Source organism: Rhinopithecus bieti, unplaced genomic scaffold, assembly GCF_001698545.2.
Source record: "Rhinopithecus bieti isolate Rb0 unplaced genomic scaffold, ASM169854v2 scaffold_10589, whole genome shotgun sequence".
Taxonomy (NCBI): domain Eukaryota; kingdom Metazoa; phylum Chordata; class Mammalia; order Primates; family Cercopithecidae; genus Rhinopithecus; species Rhinopithecus bieti.
Genome location: NW_016807065.1, coordinates 755,437 through 771,964, shown reverse-complemented (window position 1 = coordinate 771,964; position 16,528 = coordinate 755,437). Strand labels below are relative to the sequence as shown.

At 46.1% G+C, this 16,528-nt stretch overlaps 1 pseudogene; it reads left to right on the top strand.

Moving 5' to 3' along the window:
• The first annotated feature begins 7,169 nt into the window (after positions 1–7,169).
• On the top strand, positions 7,170–14,450 carry LOC108534576 (actin, cytoplasmic 1-like; annotated as a pseudogene).
• Positions 14,451–16,528: the final 2,078 nt, after the last annotated feature.

Genomic DNA, 16,528 nt, shown 5'->3' with positions numbered 1-16,528 from the left:
GATCTCCTGACCTTGTGATCTGCCCGCCTCAGCCTCCCAAAGTGCTGGGATTACAGGCGTGAGCCACCATGCCCAGCTGTCTTTCAACATTTTATTTTATTTTATTTTTTTATTTTTATTTATTTTATTTATTTATTTATTTATTTTTTTGAGATGTAGTCTCGCTGTGTCACCCAGGCTGGAGTGCAGTGGCACGATCTCGGCTCACTGCAAGCTCCGCCTCCCGGGTTCATGCCATTCTTCCCCCTCAGCCTCCGAGTAGCTGGGACTACAGGCGCCCCCCCACCACGCCCGGCTAATTTTTCGTATTTTTAGTAGAGACAGGGTTTCACCGTGTTAGCCAGGATGGTCTTGATCTCCTGACCTCGTGATCCACCCGTCTCGGCCTCCCAAAGTGCTGGGATTACAGGCTTGAGCCACCGCGCCCGGCCTCAACATTTTAAATCCTGGGTTATCAAAGTTTTCATTTGTAAGTCTCATATCCCAAGCTGTAAGTAAGTCTCGACCCCATAAATTCATAGCTATATTTGCAACATAAGGCTGGAAAGCACATGATTGTCCATCTGGACCAAGACAAGGTAAAATCTCAGCACTCTGTTGAATGCTTTGAGCAGCCCCTACTCCCACTAGGGATGTGGAGGTTCATCTGAGGGGCCAAGATGGAGGCCAATCTTTACTGGATATTACGGACACATCAGCTCCTGTGTCTACAAGTTCATAAATTTTTTTTTCCTTTAATTTGCATTACACAGTGGGTCTATTAGAGGCTATGGGTTGTGATAAATAGATTTCTCATGTAGTTGTGCTCTCAAACCCCTTATTTACTCATTTCTCCTTTTGTGGAGAAGGGTGTAATTTGCAGGGGATAAGCAATAATATATTCCCCTGGTTCAAAAACCCAAAGATCTTGTGACATTAAAACTACTTGAATTTCTCCTCCATAATTGGAGTCAACTACTCTGGGGATTACTTTGATGTCTTGCAAGTTAAGGCAGTGCCTAAAATTAGTCCCATGTGTCCTGCTGGTAAAGGTCCCCAAATGCCAGTGGGAACTTTGGTAGGTTTGTCTCCTCCAACTAGTGTAATTATTTCTCTGGTGGGGAGATTTAATCCTGTGCTACCTGGTGTTCTTGGGGAGAGGGAATCAATATTCGTCCTGGGACCCACCCCTGAAGTGGGGTTGTGGTCTGAACTGGGAACGCCCTCATTGTGTGAGGGCTCAGGTCCAGGGCCCCTTCTCATTTCCCGACAGGTGGGGTGCCATTCTGATGAAATTCTGAGCAGCATTGATTAGCCCAGTGATTTCCTTTGTTACAGCAAGGACAGAGTCCTGGCGTTTTTTCCGCTGGCGGGGGCACCACATTGTAAAATCCTTTCTGTTCTGAGATCTGGTGGCATTCCTTTTTAAAATGTCCAGTTTTCCACAAGTATGACATTTTCCCACTTTGGGGTTTGAGCCTTGACTCCTTTTAGATTTGTCAACTACTAAACTAGCCATTGCTTGCGCTAACATTGTAGGATGATGAAATTCAGTCCCTATATCCTGACAAGCTTTAAGGTAATCCCCCAAGCTCTTTGTGGATCTCACAGGAGCCATTGCACATCTGCAATCTGCATTTTCATTTTCATGGGCTAGAGTTATGGTAAGCATTTCTGTAGCAGAGGCATTGAGGGACCTGATGCTGCACTGCCTCTTGCAGCCATGTGATAAATCATGCATAAGGTTCCCATGATCCCTGCATGACAAGCAGAAAAGACTGCACTGGAACTCCCTCTTCAGGAATTGTGCTTCAAGCATGCTTGGCAGCTAAGGTGGACTGGTGGTAAGCAGACTCTGGGAGTGTTAATTGTTGTACCAGATCTGAAAAGGGGTCACTGCCTGTCAGCATTTTCTCTGTAGTGTTTCCTTGACCAGAGGTGTGATTCTGCCTAGCCTGGTCTGTGCACATTTCTTGTCAATTTAAACTGCATGTGAGATATGCACTGGTGGATAAGCAAGTGCAAGCCAAATGTTTTATATCAAAGCGTGGGAGGCACATGGCTCCGAACATTGATTCTAACAGCCTTGCAGTAAACAGGCTTTGCACTCCATTATTAAGCACACTAGCTTTTAATTCCTTTACTAATTTAAACTCTACAGGAGTGCACTCATGTAAAAGATGTTGTGGATCATTCGGATCAGGCCTTACAGTAATAAGGAAAGTGCAGTGCAAGGTCCTAAAGGTTCCCCAGCCGTAGCAGCAGCATGCAAAATTTTTTATATGTGGGTTTCTACTTCTGCTACTGGATGGGGTGGCAGAAGCCAAGTCTCCTCTCCTATTTCCTGCTTAGCAAGCAGCCAATTCTCCTCCCCTTTCTCCTGCTCATTATTTTCAATAGGCGCTGTCAGAGGAACAAATGATGTTTTTAATTCTTGAGACTCAGAACCTGACTCCTGTTGTCCGACAGAATAAGAAGAAGACAATGGCAGTAGGACTGTGTAAACCAAACCCCAAGCAGAAAAAACAGAAGGGTCTACTTTGAGACCTTTTTGATGAGCCCGTTTCAATCCCTCTTCTGCTTTGTCCCAATTTTCCACATTGAGAGTGCCTGCCTGCAGAAACCATGGGTTATGTGTAATAACCTCCTGCAGAAGCCTAGTTAATGTCTGTGAATTAACTTGAGCTCCAGACTGTTTCAACAGAACTTTAAGCAACTGCATATAATGTTTTTCTTCAACAGACAAATTCTGCCCCATGTTACCCTGATTCAGAAACTTCCCATTCCCAGTACTTCTTTAGAGCACTGACCTTATACTCCCTGCTGGCAGATTTTTTCCAGGGTCCTCCTTCATCTTGTTAGTTTCACTTCCTCTGCTCCAGCAGACCTTCTTCATTCACATCCTTGAAGTCCCTGTTTGTGACACCACTTTGCCACAGACCCTGGTGGACTGAACAAAGGAGGACGAACACAGAAATAAAGACAGAAACAAAAATATCTGTTTTAAAAGAAGGGGTCAGGGGACTCCTTGCTTCTAGTGAACAAGTGCCCTGAGCTTCCAGAGCCCTTTGTATTTATTGAGTAAAGGAAATAGGAACCGGGCACGGTGGCTCAAGCCTGTAATCCCAGCACTTTGGGAGGCCGAGACGGGTGGATCACGAGGTCAGGAGATCAAGACTATCCTGGCTAACACCGTGAAACCCCGTCTCTACTAAAAAAAATACAAAAAACTAGCCAAGCGAGGTGGTGGGCGCCTGTAGTCCCAGCTACTCGGGAGGCTGAGGCAGGAGAATGGCGTAAACCTGGGAGGCGGAGCTTGCAGTGAGCTGAGATCCGGCCACTGCACTCCAGCCTAGGCGACAGAGCGAAACTCCGTCTCAAAAAAAAAAAAAAAAAAAAAAAGAAAAGAAAATAGGGAGGAGGGGGTGATTGTCGGTCAGCTGTTTGATTTAGTGCAGGTCTACATGACCGCTTTCTTTGAATAGTAAGCTCCAGATGTTCCAGTAGATAACCTCAAGGAGCACAGCACCAGGGAGTGATTGCCCTAGGCATAACTTCGGCTGGCAGGCACAGATGTGAGTTTGCCCACATGCTGCATTTTATGATAAACAGTTTGTTGTTTGATCATATAGCCTCCAGTGGAATGCTGAGTTGGTCATGACCCTCAGGCTTTCAGCTCCCAAAATCTTCACTATTGAGAATTCCTTCATGTAAGGAATTACTTCTTTCAGCACTCTTTGTCTTTGCCATTTGACATTTTGATGATAATGTGACTCACTGTGGGCCTCTCTGACTTTCTCTTACTTGGAGTTTGCTGGGCTTCTTGGATTTAAAGATTCATGCCTTTCATCAAATTTGGAAAGTTTTACCTATTATTTCTTCACATTTTAATTCTTCCCCTTTATTTCTCTCTTATCTTTCTCCACTGGCTTCTCACAAGACAGGGTTGTCCCACACAATGACACTTTTCTGCCTGGGGCTCACCTGTACAGGTGACTTGAAGGATTCCTCTCTTCTCTGACCTCACCTTTTTGTGCTACCCCTTGTTAATCATAGTACATTTGCAGAGCTGATACCCTGCTCATGGAACAAGACACAGGATGTGGGAGTGATGAGCAGGAGACAAGAAGTTTGCACAAAAAGAATTCTAACACTTTGGATTTAAAGCATTCTGAATATAGACAAGTCCAATTTTAGAAACAGCAAAATAATAAGAACAGAAAGGTCCGGTGTTTGGTGAGGGTTGATGGATTGCAGCTTGGAGTGGCTCAAGCCTGTAATCAACCTTCAGTCTCATGATTCGGGAGAAACCGACAGACGTGCGTGTGCGCGAAGGATCACCGCAGGTCTATGTCAGATCGAGACTCTATTCTGGTACCAATCTGCGGTCCACCCATAACCTCTGCCTCCTAGCTAAAGAAAATAGCCAACCAAAATCTAGACCGGGAGGTAATTGAGCCCCGACGACCAGTTATCCCCTAAGCGGTGGCGGGCGCCTGTATCCAGCTACTCGGGAGGCGAGGCAGGAAGAATGGCGTAACCCCGGGAGCGGAGCCTTGCAGGAGTCTGAGATCCGGCGCCACTGCACTCCAGCCTGGGCGACAGAGCGAGACTCTGTCTCAAAAAAAAAAAAAAAAAAAAAAGAAATTTTTCACAAGGACTCAAAAGCAAACGCCCTCACTCACTATCCCATATAGAACTAATCCTTGAAAACCATGCAAGAGAAAATGAAATCCGTGCAATGAACAGATTTTCATTTTCTTGGGAAGTCACTAGACTGCCTCACAAGGACAGGGATCATCCATTTTGTGTTCACCACTAACTTACCATTATTATGGCAAATCTTGGAACACAAGACATGCTTAAGAGCAACTATTTGCTGCATTACAAATGAAGAAGTAATGAGGCCAGCCTGCTCCATCAAGGTTAAGTTTCTAAAGTTCTCCAGCAACATGTCTCTGTACAGGTTTTCCCAAAGAAAGTCCAGTAATGCCCACTCCTCCAACGATAAATCACTGCCATCTACTTGAAGGTCAAGGAGTTCTAAAGCATCACACATATATTCTGGCTCAGGCAATGAACATCTTCAAGAATGTACCAGGATGGAGGTTGCAGGAGGATGATGGATGGGCTGGTAGCACTAGGGAAGGAGACTCAAAACAGGAATTCAGACATGTCCTTGAGGCCTCTTATTACCTGCCCCATGACTCACTTCTCTCCTCTTTTACCCACAGACACTGAACTATCTTCTAGGCTTATGGCTTTAATGGCTTCACTAGCATATAGTTGACCTGATTTTTCCACTATGTTGTAAAAACTCATCCAGTGGCTGGGCGTGGTGGCTCATGCCTGTAATCCCAGCACTTTGGGAGGCCGAGGTGGGTGGATCACCTGAAGTTGGGAGTTCAAGACCAGCCTGACCAACATGGAAAACCCCGTCTCTACTAAAATAAAACTCAGCCGGGCATGGTGGCACACGCCTGTAATTCCAGCTACTAGGGAGGCTGAGGCAGTAGAATCGCTCAAACCTGGGAGGTGGAGGTTGCCATGAGCCAAGATTGCGCCATTGCACTCCAGCCTAGGCAACAAGAGTGAGACTCCATTAAAAAAAAAAAAAAAAAAAAAAAAAAAAAAAAAAAAAGAGTAGGGGAGAATGAATATTGAGAAGACAACTAGCTATTATTTGACCTGTAAGGTCAGAGAGCATTTTCTTATAAATAAGAATAAAGAGGCCAGGAGTGGTGGCTCACACCTATAATCCCAGTACTTTGGGAGGACAAGGCAGGTGGATCACAAGGTCAAGAGATCAAGACCATCCTGGCCAACATGGTGAAATCCCATCTCTACTAAAAATACAAAAATCAGCTGGGTGTGATGGTGCATGCCTGTAGTAGTAGCTGCAGTCCCAGCTATTTGGGTGACTGAGTCAGGAGAATCGCTTGAACCCAGGAGGTGGAGGTTGCAGTGAGCGGAGATTGCAACCCAGGAGGTGGAGATTGCAGTGAGCAGAGACTCTGCCTCAAAATTAAATAAATAAAAGAATAAGGAAGCTGGGCGCGATGGTTCATGCCTGTAATCCCAGCAGTTTGGGAGGCCGAGGTGGGTGGATCACCCAAGTTCCGGAGTTCCAGACCTGCCTGGCCAATATGGTGAAACCCCATCTCTACAAAAAACACAAAAAATTAGACAGGCATGGTGGCATGTCCCTGTAATCCCAGCTACTCAGGAAGCTGAGGCAGGAGAATCACTTGAACCCAGGAGGCAGAGGTTGCAGTGAGCTGAGATCGTGCCATTACACTCCAGCCTCGACAACAAGAGTAAAACTCTGTCTCAAAAAAATATATAAATAAAAATAAAGGGCTGGACGCAGTGGATCACACCTGTAATTCCAGAACTTTGGGAGGCCTGGGCGGGCGGATCACGAGATCAGAAGATCAAGACCATCCTGACCAACATGGTGAAACTGCATCTCTACTAAAAGTACAAAAATTAGCCAGGCATGGTGGGGGGCACCTGTAGTCCCAGCTACTCGGGAGGCTGAGGCAGGAGAATCGCTTGAACCTGGGAGGCAGAAGCTGCAGTGAGCTGAGATGATCCCACCACTGCACTCCAGCCTGGACAACAGAGTGAGCCTCTGTCTAAAATAAAATAAAATAAAATAAAGGCAGGTGCAATTGCTCATGCCTATAATCCCAGCACTTTAGGAGGCCAAGGCAGGAGGCTCTCTTGAGGTCAGTGGTTCTAGACCAGCCTGGGCAACACAGTGAGACCCCCATATCTTTTTTTTTTTTTTGAGACAGAGTCTCGCTCTGTTGCCCAGGCTGGAGTGCAGTGGTGCAATCTTGGCTCACTGCTATCTCCACCTCCTGGGTTCACGCCATTCTCCTGCCTCAGCCTCCTGAGTAGCTGGGACTACAGGTGCCCGCCACTATGCCAGGCTAATTCTTTTGTATTTTTTTAGTAGAGACAAGGTTTCACTGTGTTACCCAGATGGTCTCGATCTCCTGACCTCGTGATCTGCCCGCCTCAGCCTCCCAAAGTGCTGGGATTACAGGTGTGAGCCATTGAGCCTGGCCCCCCATCTCTATTTTTTAAAATTTTTTTTAAAAGAAGAAATGCAACCGTTAAGACTGCATCTATCCCGTGAGCACAAAGCCTTGTCCCGCCCACTGCGCCGCCTATACACGCCCACTGGCAGCTCACCATGGAAGATGATATTGAGGTGCTTGTAGTTGACAATGGCTCCGGCATGTGCAAGGCCAACTTTGCGGGTGACAATGTCCCCTGGGCCATCTTCCTCTCCATCGTGGAGCATCCGCGCACCAGGGCATTATGGTGGGCATGGGTCAGAAGGACTTCTACGTGGGTGAACAGGCCCAGAGCAAGAGAGGCAACCTGACCCTGAAATACCCATCAAGCACAGCATCATCACCAACTGGGACGACATTGAGAAGATCTGGCACCACACCTTCGACAACGAGCTGCATGTGGCTCCCAAGGAGCACCCGGTGCTGCTGACTGAGGCCCCCCGAACCCTAAAGCCAACCATGAGAAGATGACCCAGATCATGTCTAAGATATTCAACACCCCATCCAGGTACATAGCCATCCAGGCGCTGCTGTCCCTGCACATGGCCTCCAGCTTCTCCCTGAAGAAGAGATTCCAGCTGCCCAATGGCCAGGTCATCACTATCGGCAACTAGGGGTCCCCGCTGTCCCTAGGCACTCTTCCAGTCTTCCTTCCTGGGCATGGAATCCCGTGGCATCCACGAAACTACCTTCAACTCCATCATGAAATGTGACATGGATATCTGCAAAGACCAGTATGCCAACCCAGTGCTGTCCAGCAACACCACCATGTACCCTGGCATTGCTAACAGGATGGAGATCACCACCACGGCTCCCAGCATGAAGAAGATCAACATCGTTGCTCCTCCTGAGCATAAATATTCTGTATGGATCAGCGGCTCCATCTTGGTCTCGCTGTTCCCCTTTCCAGCAGATGTGGATTAGCAAGCAGGAATACGAGGAGTCTGGCCTCTGCATTGTCCACCCTACTGCAAATAGTTCTAGGCAGACGGTGACTTACATTATAACCTTTCTTGACAAAAACCTAACTTATGCAGAAAATAAGGTGAGACTGGCAATTTTTTTTTTTGTTTTTTGGCTTAAGATTTAAAACCTGGAATGGTGAAGGTGACAACAGTTAGTTGGAGCAAGGAATCCCAAATGTTCAACAGTGCAGCTGAGGACTTGATTATACATTGTTCTTTCTTTTAATAGTCATTCTAAATATTGGGAGGGGCATTCTCCTTTTTTTGTTTTTTCGAAAGAGTCTTGCTCTGTCGCCCAGACTGGAGTGCAGTGGTACAACATCGGCTCACTGCACCTCTGCCTCCCGGGTTCAAGCGATTCTTCTGCCTCAGCCTCCCAAGTAGCTGGGATTACAGGTGCACCACCACACGCAGCTAATTTTTGTATTTTTAGTAGAGATGTGGTTTCACCATACTGGCAAGGATGGTCTCAAACTCCTGACCTCATGATCCACCTGCCTCAGCCTCCCATGCTGGCATTACAGGCGTGAGCCACTGCGCCCGGCTGGGAGGTGCATTCTTACAGGAAGTCCCTTGCCCTCCCAAAAGCCACCCCACTTCTAAGGAGAATGCCCAGTCGTCTCCCAAGTTCACATGGGGTGGTGATAGCATTGCTTTCATGTAAATTATATAATGCAATTTTTAAAAAAAATCTTGGCCGGGCGTGGTGGCTCACGCTTGTAATCCCAGCACTTTGGGAGGCCGAGGTGGGCGGATCACAAGGTCAGAAGATCGAGACCACAGTGAAACCCCGTCTCTACTAAAAATACAAAAAACTAGCCGGGCACGGTGGCGGGCGCCTGTAGTCCCAGCTACTCAGGAGGCTGAGGCAGGAGAATGGCATGAACCTGGGAGGCGGAGCTTGCAGTGAGCTGAGATCCGGCCACTGCACTCAGCCTGGGCGACAGAGCGAGACTCTGTCTCAAAAAAAAAAATTAAATTAAATTAAATTTAAAAAAGAAAATCTTTGCCTTTATATTTTATTTTGTTTAATTTTGAATGATCAGCCATCATGGCCCCCCTTTTTTGTCCCCCAGCTTGAGATGTATAAAGGCTTTTGGTCTCCCTGGGAGCGGGTGGAGGAATGGAGGCAGCCAGGGCTTACCTGTACACTGACTTGACACATTGAATGAAAATGCACACCTTAAAAAAAAAAAACGTAAAGAAAAGAAATGCTAGGTAGACCCATGGTATGACCAATTATCAATGGCACTAGAGAGGACTATCTAAAAGCATCTATTAATAATCCCTCATGACAGCCAGGGGAGGTGGCAGAGGTTGCAGTGAGCAGAGGTTGCACCCCTGGACTCCAGCCTGAGTGAGAGAGCAAGATTCCATCTCAAAACAAAAACAAAAGATCACCAAGTTTTGCAGAATCTGGACTTTATGGAAAAACAAAACAAAACCTTATCTTGGCAGTTAAAGACAAACTCACTGCTAAATGAACATATAATGCAAATGAGAAAGTGTTTACAGCTGCAGTCATGAAGAAAGCGCTAATATATCAAATGTGCGTAACAGAACAAGTAATATATTCAGAAACTCTTTCAAAAACAAATTTAATCACATAAAGCCACCACAGAAAACTAAGGGACCACAAGTCTTATCTGAGAATAGGACACACAGAAAGAAAATTTCATCTTCTTGTCATTTATTTGAATGTACCCCCAAAATGAATTATCTTGTTTGCAACAAGAGTGATACAGAAAGGCTTCCACGGCTGGGCACGGTGGGTCATGCCTGTAATCCCAGCACTTTGGGAGGCTGAGGCGGGCAGGTGGATCACCTGAGGTTGGGAGTTCGAGACCAGCCTGACCAACGTGGAGAAATCCAGTCTCTACTAAAAATACAAAACAATTAGACGGGCGTGATGGCACATGCCTGTAATCCTACTCAGGAGGCTGAGGCAGGAAAATTGCTTGAACGTGGAAGGTGGAGATTGTGGTGAGCTAAGATCGTGCCATTGCATTCCATGGCTGGATGCCTGCAGAAACCCAGTGGACACATTCAGCTTTCAGCTTATTCCAATCATGACTGAAGAGGCCTACCCAGGCAATAAGAGTCCCCTTGAGCCAGCAGCTTAGCTTCAGGTAGAGGAATGCATGATAAAATTATGATACAGTCTTTCCAAAAGATACAGTTGCCGATAGGTAAAGCCACAAGGCTGCTAATGTCAGGCTGCTGCACTCATTCCATTTCCATTTCTTTTTTTGTTTGTTTGTTTGTTGTTGTTTTTTTTGAGACGGAGTCTCGCTGTGTCGCCCAGGCTGGAGTGCAGTGGCGTGATCTCGGCTCACTGCAAGCTCCGCCTCCCGGGTTCCCGCCATTCTCCCGCCTCAGCCTCCGAGTAGCTGGGACTACAGGCGCCCACCACCTCGCCCGGCTAGTTTTTTGTATTTTAGTAGAGACGGGGTTTCACCGTGTTAGCCAGGAGGGTCTCGATCTCCTGACCTCGTGATCCACCCGCCTCGGCCTCCCAAAGTGCTGGGATTACAGGCTTGGGCCACCGCGCCCGGCCCCATTTCCATTTCCATGTGACCAGCGAAGCCTACTGGGACAGTCCCTTGCTGGTCACTGAGTTCCTTGGAGCTGTCAAGCATTCAGTTTCAGAGAGAGATTAGTACTAGGTCCCTATCTGACCCTTTTTTTTTTTTTCTTAATAGAGGCAGTCTTGCTATGTTGCCCCAGGCTGGTTGTGAACTCCCGGGTTCAGGTGATCCTCCCATCTTGGCCTCCCAAAGTGCTGAAAGCCCCTACCTGACCTTTTTTTCTTTTTTTTTTTTGAGATGGAGCTTTGCTCTTGTCATCCAGACTGGAGTGCAGTGGCACAATCTCAGCTCACTGTAACCTCCACCTCCTGGGTTCAAACAACTCTTCTGCCTCAGCCTCCTGAGTAGCTGGGATTACAGGTGCCCACCACCATGCCTGGCTAATTTTTGTGTTTTTAGTAGAGATGGGGTTTTGCCATGTTGGCCAGGCTGGTCTTGAATTCCTGCCCGGGCCTCCCAAGTAGCTGGGATTACAGGCATGCACCACAACACCTGGCTTATTTTGTATTTTTAGTAGAGACGGGGTTTCACCATATTGACCAGGCTGGACTCGAACTCCTGACCTCCAGTGATCCACCCACCTCGGCCTCCCAAAGTGCTGGGATTAGAGGTATGAGCCACCATGCCAGGCTCCCTACCTGACCTTTTAAAGAAGGGACATGCTTGGTGGCTCCATCAGGCAGATCATAATATCCGCATGTGAAATATCTAAGGGTTGTATCCCACTTTTCCCCTTCCCATGGCTTCACAGCAATTTACGATGTACAAAAGAAGCCTTAAGAATGAACACAGGCGATTCCACTTGATTTACAAGCAGGTTTCTCTCCACTGAGTTTCTACATCTTCTATAAGGTATGAAAAGTTTTTAAAAGCCCTGCCACATTCCTTTTTTCCTCTTACTTTTGAGTCAACTTTTTCTTGAAACAGGTTCTCATTCTGTTACCCCGGCTGGAGTGCACTGGCACAATCTCGGCTCACTGCAACCTCCGCCTCTTGGGTTCAAGTGATCCTCCCACCTCAGCCTCCTCAGTAGCTGGGACTACAGACGAACACTACCGTGCCCAGCTAATTTTTGTACTTTTGTAGAGATGAGGTTTCACCATGTTGCCCAGGCTGGTCTCGAACTCCTGGGCTCAAGTGATTTGTCCACCTCAGCCTCCCAAAGTGCTGGGATTACAGGTGTTAGCCACTGCACCCGGCCCACATTTCCTTATGATGGGGTTTCAATCCACTGTAAGCTCTTCCATGTTGTGCAAGATCAGTCTTTGATTTAAATTTTTTTTTTTTTTTTTTTTTTTTGAGACGGGAGTCCTCGCTTTGTCGCCAGGCTGGAGTGCAGTGGCACCATCTCGGCTCACTGCAAGCTCCGCTCCCCGGTCACGCCTTCTCCCGCCTCAGCCTCGAGTAACTGGGCTACAGGCAGCACCACCCGCCCGGCTAATTTTTTGTTTTTGTAGACGAGCGGGGTGGTCACCGTGTTATCAGGGGATGGTCTTGATTCTCGACCTCGTGATCCACCCATCTCGGCCTCAAAGTGCTTGGGTTGATTATACAGGCGTGAGCCACTGCGTCCCATGCAGTGAAGACGCTGAGCCACTGCGCCCAGCAAGAAACCTCTTCTTTATATTCTTTTATTTTTTCTCACTTGAGTTTTATAAGTTCTTTCACCAGATGAGTTCGGATGCTTTAAGGGATAATAAAATGGTTTTTCACGTGCCTTAGATTCACTGAAATGGTCTACTGCATGATTTCTCACATTTAGCAGACTAAAGACTAAAAGGAGGCCAGGTGTGGTGGCTCATGGCTGTAATCCCAGCACTTTGCGAAGCCGAGGTGGGCAGATCACTTCAGACCAGGAGTTCGAGACCACACTGACCAACATGATGAAACCCCAGCTCTACTAAAAATACAAAAATTAGCTGAGCATGGTGGTACGTGCCTGTGATCCTAGCTACTCCAGAGGCTGAGACAGGAGAATCGCTTGAACCCAGAAGGCAGAGGTTGCAGTGAGCCAAGATCATGCCATTGCACTCAAGCCTGGGCAACACAGGCAGACTGTGTCTCAAACACACACACACACACACACACACACACACACACTACAGACAGAAAACACTTCATTCCTTACATTCATAAGGTTTCTCTCTATTGTAACTCTGAACATGAATATTAAAGACTCTGGAATACCTAAAGGTTTTCTCACATTCTTTGCTGCATTATTTTGCTAGAGTTGACAAAAAAAAAAATGAACCCCACACATCGGATGCTTAAACAACAGAAATTTATTTGCTTATAATTTTGGAGGCTGGAAGTCCACGATCGAAGTGTAGGTAAGGATGATTTCCTCTATAATGACCCTTAAAAGAAGCATTTCCTCCAGGAATCTCTCCTTGCCTTGCAGGTAACCATTTCTGGTCACTTCACATAAAAATCTGTTCCTGCTACCCTAGTATCTCTTTCACTTCTTATAAGGAAACCAGTCATACGGAATGAGGGCCCCATTCTAACTGCCTCATTTTAAAATCACCTCTTTAAAAAACCATGTCTCCAAATACCACCATTATCTTGAGGTCCCAGGGATGAAAGCCTTAATATGTTAATGGGTAGATGGGACATAATCTAGATCAGTGGTCCCCTTTTTGGCACCAGGGACCGGTTTTGTGGAAGACATTTTTCCCACGGACTAGAGTTGGGGATTAACCTGTTCCAGTTCAGATCATCAGGCATTAGATTCTCATAAGGAGTGTGCAACCTAGATCCCCTGCATGTGCAGTTCACAATAGAGTTCATGCTCCTATGAGAATCTAATGTCACTGCTGATCTGATAGAAAGTGGAGCTCAGGCAGTAATATTTGCTCATCCTACATTCACCTCCTGCTGTGCGGCCTGGATCCTAATAGGCCACAGACCAGTACCAGTCCATGGCCCAGGGGTTTGGGGACCCCTGATCTAGGCCATTCCACTTATTAGATTCATCAAGTTCTTCTCCAGCATACATCGGTGTATGATTAAAGCTTGTGGAACATAAAAAGGTTTTGCCACACTTCTTGAATTCATAGTTTCTCTCCAGTTTGTGTTCTAAAATGTTTATCAAGGACTGAGTAGCAGGCAAGGGCTTTCCCACATTCCTTACATCAACACGGCTTCTCTCCACTGAGAATCCTGACATATACCTTAAAGCTTGAGGAATAAGTGAAGATTTTCCACATTCCTTATAAACGTAGGTTTTCTCCTAGTGGGAGTTTTGTGGTATCTGTCCTAAGGAGTAAATGAAGCCTTTCCCATATTTTCCATACACGTAGGGCTTCCTGCAACTGTGAATTCTTACAAGTTCATTATGACCTGAGATAATAAAGAAGTGGTTCCAGATTCCCAACTCTCTCAGCATTTTTCTTTTTTTTTTTTTTTTGAGACAGAGTCTCACTCTGTCGCCCAGGCTGGAGTGCAGTGGCCAGATCTCAGCTCACTGCAAGCTCCGCCTCCCAGGTTCACGCCATTCTCCTGCCTCAGCCTCCCACGTAGCTGGGACTACAGGCGCCCGCCACCTCGCCCGGCTAGTTTTTGTATTCTTAGTAGAGACGGGGTTTCACCGTGTTAGTCAGGATGGTCTCGATCTCCTGACCTCATGATCCACCCGTCTCGGCCTCCCAAAGTGCTGGGATTACAGGCTTGAGCCACCGCGCCCGGCCAGCATTTTTCTACAATATGACTTTGTTCACATCTTTCAGGTAAATGGGAACAACAGAGGGCTTTCCTACAATTCTAACATCGATAAGGTTTCTCTCCAGTGTGAGTTCTTTAATGATATGGAAAGGGACTTTAGGAATTGAAGAATTGGCTGGGTGTGGTGACTCATGCCTGTAATCTCAGCACTTTGGGAGGTCAAACCAGGTGGATCACTGGAGGTCAGGAGTTCGAGACCAGCCTGACCAACATGGAGAATCCCTGCCTCCTCTAAAAATACAAAATTAGCCAGGCGTGGTGGTGCATGACTGTAATCCCAGCTACTTGGAAGGCTGAGGCAGAAGAATCACTTGAATCTGGGGGGGCAGAGGTTGTGGTAAGTTGAGATTGAGCCACTGCACTCCAGCCTGGGCAACAAGAGCAAAACTCCATCTCAAAAAAAAAAAAAACATTCAAGAATTTATCATACTACTTACATTCACAGGATTTCTTTACAGTGAGTTCACATACTTGAAATGAATTTAAATAACTGTAGGTTTTCAACATTGCTTTACATTTTGGGGTTTTCTCCAGTAAGTTTGTATGTGGATATTAAAAGGAAAGATTATATAAATCCTTTCCAACATTTCTTATGCTGAAAGGGCATCTCTCTGGAGTAAATTCTCATACATTCAATAAGGTTTGAGTGAGTAACTAGTGATGGCTTCTCAATATTCCTCACATTCATAGGGCTCTGTTCACTATGAGTTCATGTTCAAGAAGGGCTGAGCATCGATGAATTTTTTTTTTTTTTTGAGACAGAGTCTCGCACCGTCGCCCAGGCTGGAGTGCAGTGACGAGGTCTCGGCTCACTGCAAGCTCCACCTCCCGGGTTCATGCCATTCTCCTGCCTCAGCCTCCTGAGTAGCTGGGGACTACAGGTGCCCGCCACCATGCCCAGCTAATTTTTTTTGTATTTTTAGTAGAGATGGTGTTTCACCGTGTTGGCCAGGATGGTCTCGATCTCCTGACCTCATGATCCATCTGCCTCGGCCTCCCAAAGTGCTGGGATTACAGGCATGAGCCACTATGCTTGGCCTTTTTTTTCTTTTTTCTTTTTTTTGAGAGTGTCTCACTGTTGCCCAGGCTGGAGTGCAGTGTCACAATCTCGCCTCACTGCAACCTCCACCTCCAGGATTCCAGCGATTCAGTGTGGTCACAAACTCCCAAACTCAGGTGATCCGCCTGCCTTGGCCCTCCAAAATGCTGGGATTATAGGCATAAGCCACCGCACCCAGAATTTTAGTCAGAGCTTCAGTGACCTGCAGGAAGGGAAATATCCAACTCCAGCCAACTCTATATATCCTGACCCAACTAAAGGGTGGGAAAAACTATGAAGTTCACAGTGCAGAGGCACAGACTCACTAAAAGAGTGACATCTAATCCCTGGACAATAGAACACTGCCCCTCTCCCCACAGCTTACCACCATTACTAGAGGCCTGCTTACAGCAGTTCCTCTTATCCAGTATGCCATGTCCAGCTAAGGAAAAATTACAAGCATACCAAAAGGCAAAACTTAGTTTAAAGAGAAAGAGTAAGAACCAGAACCAGACATAGCAGGATTGCTGAAATTATCAGACCGGGAATTTAAAACAATTATGATTGATATGCCCTGGATTCTACTGGATAAAGCAGACAGCATCCAAGAACAGACAGACAGTGTAAATGCAGAATGGAAATTCTAAGAACCACAAAGAATTGCTAGAGATTGAAGACAGCAACAGAAATGAAGAATGTCTTCAGTAGGCTTATTATTGGCCAGAAAACAGTCAACTAAAGAGCTTAAGAATATGTCAGTAGAAAAGAGAATATATCAGTAGAAACATCCACAACTGAAAAGCAAAGATAAGTAAGAATAAAAAAACAAGATATAAGACCTGTGGGATACCTAGAAAAGTTATATCCTACATATAAAGGAAATATCAGATGGACAGAAAAAAAAGGGAAAGAAACATTTGAAACAATAATGACAGAATTTCTCAAAATTAACTGACGCCAAAACACAAATCCAGGAGGCTAAGCAAACACCAAGCAGGACAAGCACCAAAAACCTATACCTAGGTATATCATTTAAAAATAACAGAATATCAAAGATAACAAAATTTTCATAGAAACCTGAGGGGGAAAATGCCTTAAGTTTTGAGGATCAAGTATAAGAATTACATCCAACTTTGAGCATAGAAG